The 14805-nt window shown below is 40.6% G+C and overlaps 1 protein-coding gene across 1 annotated transcript in view; it reads left to right on the top strand.

The window, feature by feature from the left end:
* TMEM131L (transmembrane 131 like) overlaps nucleotides 1–14805 on the top strand; it is a 171452-nt gene that overhangs the window by 93520 nt on the left and 63127 nt on the right.

Raw genomic sequence — 14805 nt, 5'->3', positions numbered from 1 at the left:
TTTTTACTATTTTCTGCTTTTGAAAAAATTATATAGAAATACATATGTAAAATATCACTGGATTCCATGTAACTCCTTTTGAATAACTGTGGAGTCCACAGTGTTGATATTCCATAGTTTGCTTAATCTTACTGTTGGTCTTTTGAAATGTTTCCTGTTTTTTACAGTTATTACCATTAGGCCATATACCTGTTTTATAAGTTTCTTTAATTTTCCTTCTGAATCCTCTGTTTCCTTGGGGCATGTTTCATAAAGAGGAGAGATACTTTAGTTAAAGACTGTGAACCATTTTGTAGAGCTTGTTAAATCTTACCAGGTTGCTTTTCAGGGAGACAGCGCCCACGGTCACAAGTAATGACAGGTCTCTAAGGATGTCCTGTAATGGGAAAAACTATTTCTGATGTTGTGGTAGATGTATAATGATAAGTTAAAATTCTTTTAATATACATTTCATGAATCATTTTATAGGGTTGGCTACTGTTTCCCTTTGATTATCTGTATTTCCTTGTAAGTGAATAATTTTATAATTGAGAAAAACTCTTGAACCCACATATTATGAAACTTACCTCTTCTTTCTGATTGGTAAATAAAGAACATTGCTTAGAGTTGGTAATCAGTACCTTTAGTACCTGGGGCTTTCATTCATTCAGCGGTTCTCTTGAGCCTCTACTTTGTGCCAGGCCTTGGTATACAGTTTGTATCTGCATAGAGCTTACATTCCAGTTGGGGAGAAAAACCAAATTAATTTACCTCTAGGATTATATCTGGGATCTTTATCACCAAATACATAATTCTTAGGGATTTTAAATAATAATTTTATTTTATAAAACTGAAAACCCCTCCTTGAAGAATTTTAAGGAAGACTTCTTTTAATTTGCAAATGTATATTTGGTTTAAATCCTAAAACCAGGGGGGATGTGTTGAAAAGTTTTAAGCAGGAGACTGATACTGATGTGCTGTGGCTTGCATTTTTGGAGGGCCAGATGCCTCATCAGTGGAGATCTAAGTATTGGAATAGAGACAAGTATTCAGAGTACCTTAGTTATTGGGGGTTAATGTAAGGGTAAGTGGAATGAAGGGAGAGAGGAAACTGATTCTGCAGGCCTCCTAGAGAGCTAGAACAGCTTACCCATTATCTCATCCCCCTGGCCTGGCAGATCCTGCGTACTTCTCATGACGCCCACTGCCCTTTACCACACTCAGGCCATCCTCATCTTTCTGTTGGCCAACTGATAGTATCTGATTAACTGCCAGGATCTACTTTGGTCCCTTCCTACCTCTTTCCCAAAAATTCAAGTTGGACCACATTAGTCCCCTGCTTGAAACCCTTCAATGCATTCCCATAGGTCTTAGAATTTAAACCAAATCCTGCTTATGGCTGTAAGGCCTGCGTGGTCTGGCTGCTGTCTGTCTTCAGCCATGTGGCTCACCACCCATTCTTGGTCTCTACCTCATGGCCACAAGAGCCTTCCCCTGTTCACTTGTACAATGCCATTTTCCCTCCTACCACAGGTCCCTTGTGTCTGCAATGTTCTCAACCTCTACCTCCAACTTTTCTCCAAATCAACCCTTATTTCATCCTTCCTTTTTCAACTTACGCTTGAGCTCTTCGGGGACTTTTGCCTCTCTCTCCATCCTAATTTCCGCTCCCATACTTATCTAGACTTCCGCTCCCATACTTATCTTCATGAAATAATCACATACCCACATGATGTAATTGCTTCACCATTCTTTCCATCACCCATGGAATGGAGTCTGATTGGACTTCCTGTTGTACTCCCTGCACCTCACCTGGGAAGCAGTGGTTGAGTGGAGTTTTGGCCTGAGGTAGCTCTGGGGCTGTCCTCACAGGCCAAGTTTCTGTTGCTCCCTGTGCTGTAGCCTACCTTGGCAGTGCCTTGGCCTTTCTTGGTCTTTGTTTCTGCTTCAGAAGATACCAAACTCTGTTTCTTTTCTTTTTTTATTTTTAAAATTTATTTTGTAAACAATGTTGTGAAATACAATTCACATACCACAGAGTCCACCCACTTAAAGTGTACCATTCAGTGAGTTTTAGTATATCTAAAGTTGTGCAGCCATCACGATCACTGTCTAATTTTAGAACATTTTCATTGCCTCAGTCTCTTATTTTCTGTCTTTAAAGATTTGTCTATTTTGAACATCTTACATAAATGAAATGTATGGTCTTTTGTGATTGGTATCTTGCCCTTAGCATGTTTTCAGTTTCATCCATGTCTTTCATTCCTTTTTTTTTTTGGTTAAAAATATTTTAATTGATAAATGATTGCAGAGGATGTTTTACCCATGTGAAAACAATACGGTGGTGACCATGGAATGATATTTTTCTTTATTTTTTTTAATTTTTTTTTTATTATACTTTAAGTTCTAGGGTACATGTGTACAACGTGCAGGTTTGTTACATATGTATACACGTGCTGTGTTGGTGTGCTGCACCCATTAACTCGTCATTTACATTAGGTATATCTCCTAATGCTATCCCTCCCCCCATCTCCTTCTTTCATTCCTTTTTATTGCAAATAATATACATTGTAGGACGTGCCACATTTTGCATAAGCATTCATCAATTGGTGTACATTTGTGTTGTTTCTACCCTGGCTATTATGAATAATGTTGCTATGAACATTCTTGTGTAAGTTTGTGTGGACGTATCTTTCATATCTTTTCTCTTGGGTGTATACTAGGGAGTGGAATCTTGCTGCGTCATATGGTAATTCCATGTTTAACATTTTGAGGAGCTGTAAAACTGTTTTCTAAAGTGGTTGCATAATTTTACAATCCCATTAGCAATCTATGAGGATTCCAGTCTTCTACAACTTTGCCAACACTTGTCTTCCATTTTTATTTATGTTTTTTTAAATAACCATCTTACTGGGCATGAAATGGTATCTCATGTGGTTTTGATTTGCATTTTTGTAATGACTAATGACACTGAGCATCTTTTCATGTGCTCAGTGGCCATTTATATGTCGTCTTTGGGGAAGTGTCTGTTCATATCCTTTGCACATTTTAAAATTGTGTTTGTCTTTTTATTGTTGAGTAGTAAATGTATTAAATTCTGGACATTGGACCTTTATCAGGTACATGGTTTGCAAATATTTTCTCCCTTTCTATAGGTTGTCTTTTCATTTTCTTGATAATGCCCTTTGAAGTACAAAAGATTTAAATTTTGATGAAGTCAAGTTTTTCTGTTTTTCTTTTTTCACTTTATGATTTTAGTATTATTTCTAAAAAGGCCTAAAGTTATGAAGCTTTACTCCTATGTTTTCTCCTGAAGTTTTATGGTTTACATTTAGGTTTATGACCCATCTGACTTTAAGTGTTAGCATATGGTGTGAGGAAGGGATTCATTTTCCTTCTTTTGCATGTAGATGTCTGGTAGTTCCAGTACCAATTGTTGAAAAGACAGTTCTGTACATTGAATTGTCTTGGTATGCTTGTCGACCTCTTATCTGTGGCCCCATTCCTGGCTGTAGATTCTCTCCTTCACTTTTCATTTATCCTAGGATCTGTGAGTTTAGTTAAGTCACTTTCTAAGGCTACCCCTTTTGCCCATAGTTCTCCCCATCAGTCAAAATAGTTATTGAACATTATTTCTTAAGTGTTCCAGTAAATGATAGGACCATGAACACAACACAGTGTCCCTATTCATGTGGTGTTGTGGTATAAAATACTTCAGAGTTTGTAGATGAATTTAATTTTTTTGGCTGGTCTTTTGTTAGAAACCAGTATTAAAAAATCTGAATATCAGAAAAAAATTTCTTAAAAGGCAGTTATTTTAATTTATTTCATTTTTGCTGTGATTTAGGAAAATGAATTTTAAAGTTAATTTTTTTTTTTGAGACAGAGTCTTGCTCTATTGCCTAGGCTGGAGTGCAGTGGCGCCATCTCAGCTCTCTGCAACCTCTGCCTCTGGGTTCAGGCGATTCTCCTGTCTCAGCCTCCCGAGTAGCTGGGACTACAGGTGCACACCACCAAGCCCAGCTAATTTTTGTATTTTTAGTAGAGACAAGGTTTCACCATGTTGACCAGGCTGGTCTCAAACTCCCACCTCGGCTTCCTAAAGTGCTGGAATTACAGGCATGAGTCACCACACCCAGCCTAAAGTATGTTTTAAGGCTTACTATACCTAAAAACAAAAACTTAAAAAAATTTAAACCTAAGAAATAATTCTGGCATTCCTCTAGAAGAAAAAAATCCTGACTAGAGTATTTCTGCATGTAAGCTGCATACATTATGTGAGGTCTTTGTTGTATTTTAAGTGGCCGTAAAGTTGTCAACTGTTCTTAGAAAGGAGTGTCTTTATTTTGATATTCTACTGGTTTTACGTTTTTTACTCTCTGCTTTTAGTCAAGAGCCCATTGTCCAGGGTTGGGGGGTTAGTGGATTCAGGAGGTTGGACTCCCTCAAAAAGTATAAGAGGGTGTGGAAGGTACCAAAGGCATAATTGCCTCTTCTCCAGTATAGAGCTAGAAAGTATATCTGATAGAAAACTAAGCAAGAAGGTTTAGACATAAATATGTCATCAGCTTTTCTTTAACTTGTTCCCTTAGTGCCATGTGAAGAGAAAATAACTGTTTGGTTTAGGAATAAAATTTGAAATTGAGAGAAGAAATACAGTTGTTTTATGTATATCAATTGAATCATTATGAAAAAGAAAACTGAGACTAAGATGATAATAGTAATTTAAAAGTATTTTCACTGAAACAATAGGGCCATATAATTTTTAGATTTTTATATGTGAATGGGTAAAAAATACAGGCTGATTATATGTTTGGGTCTGCCTTACTTACATATGGGTCTAAATATGAATTTTAGTATAATTCATTGAATATTTAAAAAATTATCTGGCTTCAGCATAGGTAGCAGATAGAAAGGCATGTACCCAAGGATCCCTGAACATAAATAGTCTGGAAGGTGAAGGTTCCAAAATTTGCAGGTGCTGCTGGACTCGTCCATCTGTGAACTGCTAATCAGAGAAGGAAAAATGCAGGAATATTTTATAAAACTGTGGAGCATGGATCATAAAATGGGAGAAGTGCTTGATGTAGTATGTTGAGGACACATATTTCAAATGGCATTTAAAAGATCATTATGAGTTATCTGTTGCAAAACTTGAAATTTGCATTGCCAGAATAATCTCAGAAGGTAACAGATGTTTTGCTGCTGCAAACTTAGCAAAATTCAATCATGAGAAGGGAAAGCAGTGAGAAAACGGGATGTGTACCTTTTTTTTTTTTTTTTTTGAAGACAGGGTCTGGCTCTGTCACCCAGGCTGGAGTGCAGTGGTACTATCTCAGTTCACAACTTCAGCCTCCTGGGCTCAAGCCATCCTACTGCCTCAACCTCCTGGGTAGGTGAGATCACAGGCGCACGCCACCAAGCCTGGCTAATTTTTGTATTTTTTGTGGAGACAGGATTTTGCCGTGTTTCCCTGCCTGGTCTCAAACTCTTGGACTCATTGATCCACCCACCTCGGCTTTTCAAAGTGCTGGGATTACAGGTGCAAACCACCACGCCTGGCCTGGATGTGCGATTTTGTGTGCAGCGTTGTGATATACGTGAACCACGTGCAGTATTTCTCCTCACATTTATTACAGCACTGCACACATAGGTATGCATTCAGTTTTTCTCATTGCTTCCAATTCATATGCTGAGTTGAATCCTCAATGCAATAGTATTAAGAGGTGGGGCCCTTGCGAGGTGACCAGGTCATGAGGAAGGAGCCTTCATGAATAGGATTGGTGCCTTTAATAAAAGAGGCCTGGCCAGGTGCGGTGGCTCACCTGTAATCCCATCACTTTGGGAGGCCGAGGCAGGCAGATTACCTGAGGTCAAGAGTTCAAGACCAGCTGGCCAACATGCTGAAACCCTGTCTCTACTAAAAATACAAAAATTAGCCAGGTGTGGTGATGCGTGCCTGCAATCCTAGCTATTGGGGAGGGTGAGGCAGGAGAATCACTTGAACCCAGGAGGCGGAGGTTGCAGTGAGCTGAGATCACGCCATTGCACTCCAGCCTGGGAGACGAGCAAAACTCCGTCTCAGAAAAAAAAAAAAAAAAAAAAAAAAGGCCCAAGGGAGCTTGTTTGCCCCTTCTGCCATTTGAGGACATGGATGGCACATAGCAGGTGCCATCTAGGAGGAACCAGCCCTCACTAGAATCTCTTGGTACCTTCATCCTGGACTTCCCAGAACTGTGAGCAATAAATTTCTGTTGTTTATAAACTACCTAGTGTGAGGCATTTTTTTATGGTTGACCATCTGGACCAAGATAGTAGGAAAACATGGAGTTAAGATTGCTTTTTTAAACCTTTTCATTTGGTCCTTTTTTATTGTTTTGACCTTCACGCAGAGAGAATTCCTAGCATTGAAAGTCACTGTTGTGGTGGGTCTGAATGACAGTCTGAGGCTCTCCTGCTTTTGTTGCATTCTTCTTGTTGTCACTTGGGTTTTCTTCCAGTCATTCTCTCTCTGCTCCAGTTCACATGTCAGTCTGCTGCTGGTGATGTCGTCTTACACAAAACTGGTTGTTATTTCCCTGGCCACCGGATTAGCTGAGCCCTCTGTTGTTTACAGGATAAAGTCCAAGCTCCTTTGCTTAGCATACAAGGTCCTTGATAACCTGGGACCAGCTTCTCCCTCCAGGCTTAGATCTTCTACCCCTCTTTTTTGAACTCTGGCCTCACAGACCTCTCATCATTCCCAGAACATGCCATCCCTTTTCCACAAGCTCTCTTAGCCTCATAAGCTTTTATCTCATTCTAATTATTCTCCTAATTCCATCCTTCAAAACCCAGTTCAGCTATCACCTCTCTGGCACCTCTCCAGGTTCCCAGGCAGCCTGTGCTCGAGGTCTGCATGCCCCTTGGTCCACGCCCTGCCTTAATGCTTAGAGAGTCTCGGGTGTCTCTCTCTTCTGCTCTTCCATGAGGCTCTGCAGGAGGGACAGGGCCTGCTTTTTCATTATTATAATCTCCATCAATTTTGTGTTTAGTACATTGAGGACTCCCAGAGTTTTTAATAGATAAATGAGTCAATGGGCATCTGAGTTGAGATCCCCAAATAGCAGATCTACTAGTCATAACATCTAAGATTTGTATACCTTCACCTTTTCACCACATCAACCAGTTTGACCTTCAGCAGATTTACTACCGGGGCAGGTGGTATTATTCTTATTTTAGAAATTATAGAATGGACTTAGAGTTTAAGTTACTTGGTGAAGGTTAAGAGTAGAGCCAGCGAATAATTATTAACTTTTTGTAATTTTTGTAATAAGGGCACATTTTGGTCCTTGGCAATGCCAGCTCAGTGTGCTTTGAATTTTCCCCCAATTTAGTAAATGCTGTATTGATTTTCATATCTATTGCTTTAGTAATCCATGGTCCAGAAAAGATCAATGCAAATGCAGTGCTCTCTGAAGCATTTTTATTGTGGCAAAAAAGAAGACACAACTTAAAGGCCCAACAGGAGAAAAAGGATTTGATAAATTTAAGTGTATCAACATAGTGTAGAATATTAAGCAGTTCTTCGAATTATAATTATGATACCTATTTGGGAATGTGTGACAAGTATGAAAATTAGACTATGATTGTAACTAAATATATAGCGGAGGTATAACATGTAAATATAGTTGTTTTTGGCTCATGAGAAGGCAAGAAATTTTATTATTTAAATGTTTTCTTCAGTAATGTATTGGATTCAAGCCATTGAGATTTGGGGAGTGTTTCAGTGACTTATTTGGGCAAAATAGAATATTTGAAATTGGCATTGTCTCAGAATCTGGCATTTAGGATCATTAGCCATATAATTTGTCTGAAAGACTGGAAAGAACTTAAATTATTATTATTGGAATCATTGTAAATAATGTGGGACTTTTTTTTTTTTTTTTTTGAGACAGAGTCCCGCTCTGTTGCCCAGGCTGGAGTGCAGTGGCATGATTTCGGCTTACTGCAAGCTCCACCTCCCGGGTTCGCGCCATTCTCCTGCCTCAGCCTCCTGAATAGCTGGGACTGCAATTGCCCGCCACCACGCCTGGCTAAGTTTTGTATTTTTAGTAGAGAGAGGGTTTCACTGTGTTAGCCAGGATGGTGTTGATCTCCTGACCTCGTGGTCCACCCGCCTCAGCCTCCCAAAGTGCTGGGATTACAGGCGTGAGCCATCGCGCCCGGCCGAAACTTGGTTTTAAAGTTAGAGGAAAACCCTGACACACAGTTCTGTCAAGTAAAGGTAGTTTTGTTGTTGTGTGTGAGTGTGTGTGTGTGTGTGTGTGTGTCTCAACATAATATCAAATTATTGAATTGACGAAAAGATTATCTCTTAAGGATATTCTGGGATTATCAAAAACTATAATGTGATTATAAGAAAACATGGGAAGCCCAAAGAAATGAAACATTAGAAATAAACCTTAAGACCACAGTCATACTTGGCAACAATCATCGTAATTAATAGTTGGTTGTCTCCTTGCAATATTTTTTCTAAATGTATGTGTGGATGAGGGATTTTCTCCCCCACCATGGCAACATGTTGCTGGATTGTGTACAGGAGAGATTATCTCTGGATATTCTGTGTGATATCTAATACATTTCAGACCAGGAGTTCCTAGCCTTTTAAAACTGGCACAACCTTTGCTTTCAGTGTGTGGTGTCAAACCCTCATGCCCGCCTGCCAGGGACAGGCGCTGGGCAAAGGTTGCGGTCCCAGGCCGCCTGCAGTGTGGCGCCTGCTAGGTTTGGCATGGGGGAGGGTGCCCCAAGTTGTTACCTGCTGCTTGCCTTCTAAGGTGCTGATCCCTGTCAATTAACGTGGCAATCTAGAAGGGAAGCTGTAAAATCAGGGTAAGGAGGAGAACGTGGAAAGCCTTTCAATCACAGTTTGATAAAGAAATGGAAAGGGGCACATTTCTCACTAACAAGGTACAAAATGCCTGATCTAGGATTTGAAGATGGAAAAAGAACAGAGAAAGGTTAAGGATCTTTAAAGCTGTCCCATTTTCCTGATAGTCTTACATACTTAGTTAAATGGAATAAACAGTATTGTGATAGCTGAAAATTCCTACGAATACCTGTATAACCATAATGTATTTAGTAACATTTTTTTGTTGTAGTTTTAGCAGTGCACCAAGATGTAACTGTTTTTTGTTGTTTGAGACAACACCTGGAGTTTTTTTGTCCTATCTCCAAGAGGATTAAGGAGCACGGCACGAAGGTGAGGTTAGAGCAAAAGTTTAGTAAGTGAAAGAAGAAAGCTAGATTTTTTCCCCCCAGGCTGTAGTTTTGTTTTTTGTTTTGAGACATACTTTTGCTCTTGTCACCCAGGCTGGAGTGCAGTGGCACGATCTCAGCTCACTGCAACCTCTGCCTCCCGGGTTCAAATGATTCTTCTGCCTCAGCCTCCCTAGTAGCTGGGATTACAGGCACGTGCCACCACACCCAGCTAATTTTTGTATTTTTAGTAGAGATGGGGTTTCACCATATTGGCCTGGCTGGTCTTGAACTCCTGACCTCAGGAGCGCTGGGCCTCCTGGGCCTCCCAAAGTGCTGGGATTACAGGTGTGAGCCACTGTGCCCGGTCCCCAGGCTGCTTTTTATGTGGGAATAAGGCACTGACCCTTGAACTAGGGGCTCTCTGGAAACCCTTCCCTTGCTATCTACCTAAGGCAAGCTAGCACTCCTTTCAGTTTATTTGAGTGATAAAAGTTGTTTGATCTTTTTTACATAAAATGATAGGCTGTCAATCTCTGGAAAATGATTATTATATGTTAAGGGGAAATTAAGTGATGTTATACATTTACTTATCTACCTACTTCTGAATATAGCTTTTTTTTTTTTTAAGGAATTGCTTAAACTTCTAAAATTTTCTTAAGTTTCAAGTGAGAATGCTTTGTGGAATGGGAACTTGGGAAGGGGAGAGGTAGAGGAGGGTTGGTGACTGGAAGAAAGGAGGGGCGCGTTGCGAAGACTCTAGAAAGAATACCAAGATGTGTGAGTGGGGTGTTCTCCCTCCCCTCACTTTTGTTTCAGACTCAGTAGAGTCTCTTCACTCTCCATCTTCCTCTAGTTTGCTGCTTTAAAATCTCTGCTTTCTTGGCTACTGTGAGGACACAGTTTCCTGGTCCCTCTTTTAACTCAGTGTTTACCTTGTCTCTTTTTATTTTTTTGTCTCCCAGGAGAATTGACTAGTTCCTTACTGAAAGCCCTAAGAGATCCCTGTTGTAGCAGCTATAATACTCGAAAGGTTTTGTTTTTATGGATTTTTCTGTACTAGATTTAACCCCTTAAGAGCAAGAGTTATGCCTTAATCTTTGTTTTCCTGTTACCTAGCATAGAGACTGGCAATATAACATGTAGTAAATAAATGATTGACATTAGGTAAATGAATCTTAAAATGGAAAACATTATAATAAGCTATTTATGAAGATATGACACACAGACCTTCCTTTGACTTCTTTCATTTATTCTATTAGAGTATTTTAGAAACTTTTGTTAGAAGACTTAGAGACACCTAACAACACCTCTCTTCCTTATCAAGTTCTGAATCATTGGATATTTAAGAATCCGGAGTTAGAGAACTAAAACCGGCTTTGTATTACTGATAAGACATACTCTCCTGTATTAGCTAGGGTAAGAGAGCCAGGAGTTACTGACTCCATCTCCCCTAGGGTAGACTTTGGGGTGGCCCACTGGAGGGGAAGTTTGGGTCTGAAGGACAGATGCTTCCCAAAGTGTAAAGAGGAGGAGGAAAGAACGAACTCCTCCAAGAGCCCCTGCTGTTGCCCACCAGTTAGGTAATTCCTCAACCTCCAAGGGGAGAGGAAGGCTTGGGATAAAAGGACAGGAGTGTTTAGGTGAAGAATAAGCCTTTCATTGTGACATCCTTGGTTTCTGTGCTCTTGACCCTTTGGAATTACCTGTTAAGCCCGAGATCAGCTGACTTCCAGCCCTGTGCTTTCACCTTCTCAGGCCTGTTCCTCCTCCCCTGAGAGCCAACCCCTCCCCTGATTTCTTTGTTGACGCTCCTCGAACTGCTGGGGTCTGCTGTTGAGTTTGCCCCTAGAAACTTTGAGATGAATTAGATAAATTCACTTAATAATCTGCCCCAAGGCCACACTGTAACCAGGGTTGAAAGTTCACATCTTCCTGTCTTTCTCCATCCCAAATTCTTTTCAACTGCAGTATCCAGTACAGTTTATCAGAGCTTTTGTGATGAGATTAAATAACAGTGTTAAAATATGGCATTAGAAAATACCAGCCATATAAAATGCCTGTCATAGAGATGCATAGTGGGAGTGAATAAGAGGGTAAATTCCAAACCAGATCACCTGGCTAAAAATCTTCGTTCTGAGTGACTTAGCCAAGTTACCTGATCTCCCTGTATCTCAGTTTATCTGTAAAATATGTAATAATAGCCCTTTCGGATAGGGTTGGTATAGCTATTGAATCAATTAATTTATGTAAAGAGCTTAGAACTAGTCTCTGGCACATAGCTAAAATGCCTTAATCACTTAACTTTTTAAAAAGAAGCTTCTGAATATAAGCCCTCTCCTATTATGAAGCTCCGAGAGAACTTTAAAATTCAGAGATTCAGACCCCCGGCAAGACATGAAAGTTCAAGGCTATGGTAATGTATTAAATTATCTTGGCCTGTGAGTTAACATTCAAAGAATTTGAAGTCCTCCTCAATTTCTTGTTTTATTTTATTTGTTTTATTTTAATCAGAGAAGTTCTCCATGCCTGTGTGCAGCTGGGGAACTTTTAGCAGCTACAGCCTGGATTTGTTCTTTTGCTAGAACGTGCATGGTTTCCCCAGGGTTTCAGAATTTATAGTGGTTCAATAGTAATTGAGCCTCACTCCAATCTACAGTCTTACTGAAACACACAAGAATAACAGATTATTAACCTCACATCCAAAAAATTTGGAAAACATGTCCCCACCCACCCCTTAGCCCTCCAAGCACTAATTTTAAGCAGAATGGTCCCCAGTACTTCATATTTGCCAAAAAGAGGGAAGGAAGTTGGAGAGAGCCTTACCTTGGTTTCCCCTTGGATTCATGCTGGTTGTCGAGTCTCAGATCTTTGCACTTAACGCTTGGCAGGGAGAGATCACCATTAGTCAGGAGGCTAATCTGGATACTTTGGGGGTTAGAGAGGAGCCACCTGTGCCTACCACCGCCCTGTTCAGGAAGGGGCACCTGAGACGCTCTGGCCTTCCCTCAGAGTTTATAAATTTGCCTGGCGGTAGCCCAGATGCTCGGCCTGCCTGCCTTCTGTTTTCCGTGTGTGGATTTCTGTTTCTTCCTTGGGCCCTTGTTTCTGGCATTTCCCGGCACTTTTGTGCTAGTGGTACGGAAGCTGTGTTAGGAGCAGAGCGGCTGCAGAGTCTGTGGGCAGTGACGTTGAGATCTGTGCACAGGGTGGTTTCCATTGCCTCTCACTGTGGACTTGCGGGGCCTTCTGAAACCTGCTTTTTAAGGAAGCTTGTTTCCTTTTTGTCCACTTATTTCAACTGGAGTGGTGTTCTCAGCAGATGCCCTGAGGTGAGCGGTTGTTGACACTTTGGAAGTGTGAGTCCATCAGGGCCTAGTGGGGATAGTTCCTTCTTTTTCTGTGTTAGTTGGCTGTGCCCCCAGGACTTGCTTGTCCTCCACTGTTCAGTTTAACCAGCTTTTGTGTTGGTCTCGTCTTTCTCAATTAGTGCATTCCTTTAATTTTTTTAAAAAACTTTTGGTCTAGATATTTATTTTCCTTTTAGATATTTCTCTAGATGTTTTCGGTGTGTTCTCCCAAAGCAAAAGAGATAAAATCAAGTTCTGGGTCTACTAAAAACATCTATGGTTCAAACAAATCTTTTTTCTGTTTGTCGCATTGCATAATCTTACATAAGAGATACTCTCCAGTCAGCTCAGTATCCCAGTCAGGCCCAGGCTCGGTTTATCTTGTCCTGCCTGGTTCCCCTTTAATGGTTTCCTCTTTGCTGTTCCTTCTCTTGATTGAATCCTAAATGCCATAAACTTCTCAAGCATATTGCCTCAGGGCACAAGCAGTAATTGTATCTCCATTGAAAAATGCACTGAGCATTCCACACTCACCTTCCTGGTTTCCTCTCACCTGTCTAGGTTTGTGTAAGACTTGGTGTAGCCGCCTCAGTCTTTGATGGTAGAGCTCCTTAATTGTTTACTACGGGGAATTTAAGTGTATTTCTTCACAGTTCCTAGAACTCAATCGTGGTTTCTTAATTATTTTTACTTTTGTTTTAAGACGGGGTCTTGCTCTGTCACCTAAGCTAGAGTGCAGTGGTGCAGTCACGGTTCATTACAACCTTGACCTCCTGGGCTCAGGTGATCCTCCCTCCTTAGCCTCCTGAGTTGCTGGGACTACAGGCATGTACCACCACTCCCAGCTAAGTTTTATATTTTTTTGTGGAGACGGGGTTTCACCATGTTGCCCAGTCTGGTTTCAAACTCCTGAACTCAAGTGATCCACCTGCCTCCGTCTCCCAAAGTGCTAGGATGACAGGTGAGAGCTTCCGTGCCTGGCTTGTTTTTTGAGTCTGCTGAGATCTTGCCTGTTTTCCTTTATTAGATTGTTTTAAAAGTGCCATTTAGCACAGAGATACATTTCATTTTGAATACCTGCACAATGAGATCTCAAAGTATCTCCACTTCTCTCTTTGTGTCTGTTTAACCTGGCTTTCGAGATTTTGTTTTCTTTTTTCCTTTTTAGTTGGCATGTAATAATTATACTTATGTATGGGATAAAGAGTGCTATTTTGATATTGTATACAATGTGTAACAATCCACTCAGGGTAATCAGCATATTATCACCTCAGACATTTATCATTTTATTGTGTCGTGAACATTCAAAATCCTCCCTTCTAGCTTTATTATAGTTAACTGCAGTCACCCTGTAGTGCTGTAGAACACCGGAACTCATTCTGTCTGTTTAGCTATACCTTTGTATTGGTTACCCAGCAAGGTTTGGTTATTTCTTTTTTTTTTGAGACGGAGTTTCACTCTTGTTGCCCAGGCTGGAATGCAGTGGCGTGATTTCGGCTCACTGCAACCTCTGCCTCCCGGGTTCAAGTGATTCCCCTGTCTCAGCCTCCCAAGTAGCTGGGATTATAGGTGACCGTGACCACGCCCGGCTAATTTTTGTATTTTTAGTAGAGATGGGGTTTCACCATGTTGTTCAGGCTGGTCTCGAACTCCTGACCTCATGACCTGCCCACCTCAGCCTCCCAAAGTGCTGGGATTACAGGCGTGAGCCACCGCGCCTGGCCTGGTTTGATTATTTCAAACTATTTCAGCTGTGTCTAGTTCTTGCCTTCCCCTTTCCCTATGTATATATGGAGTAAAATATACTTAACACAAAATTTACCATTTTCACCATTTATATGTGTACAGTTCACTGGCAGTAAGTACATTCACAGTGTTGTACAGTCATCACCACCATCTGTCTCCAGGACTCTTTCAACACCTCAAGGGGAAACTCCATACCCATTAAACACCTTCCCTCAGCCACCACTATTCTCCCTGGCAACGACTATTCCACTTTCTGTCTCCATGAATTGGACTATTCTAGGTCCCTCGTAGAAGTGGGATTATACAGTATTTGTCGCTTTATGTTTGGTTTATTTCACTTAGCATAATATCTTCAAGGTTCACCCATGTTATATAGCATGTATCAGAATTTTATTCCTTTTTAAGGCTGAATAGTATTCTGTTCCACGTATATATCATGTTTTGTTTATCCACCTTGGGGCATTTATGAGTAGTCTTGCTGTGAACTAGT

Source organism: Rhinopithecus bieti, unplaced genomic scaffold (assembly GCF_001698545.2).
Source record: "Rhinopithecus bieti isolate Rb0 unplaced genomic scaffold, ASM169854v2 scaffold_3878, whole genome shotgun sequence".
NCBI classification, from domain to species: domain Eukaryota; kingdom Metazoa; phylum Chordata; class Mammalia; order Primates; family Cercopithecidae; genus Rhinopithecus; species Rhinopithecus bieti.
Note: the sequence above shows the minus strand (reverse complement) of the source record. Positions and strands in the feature narration are given on the sequence as shown.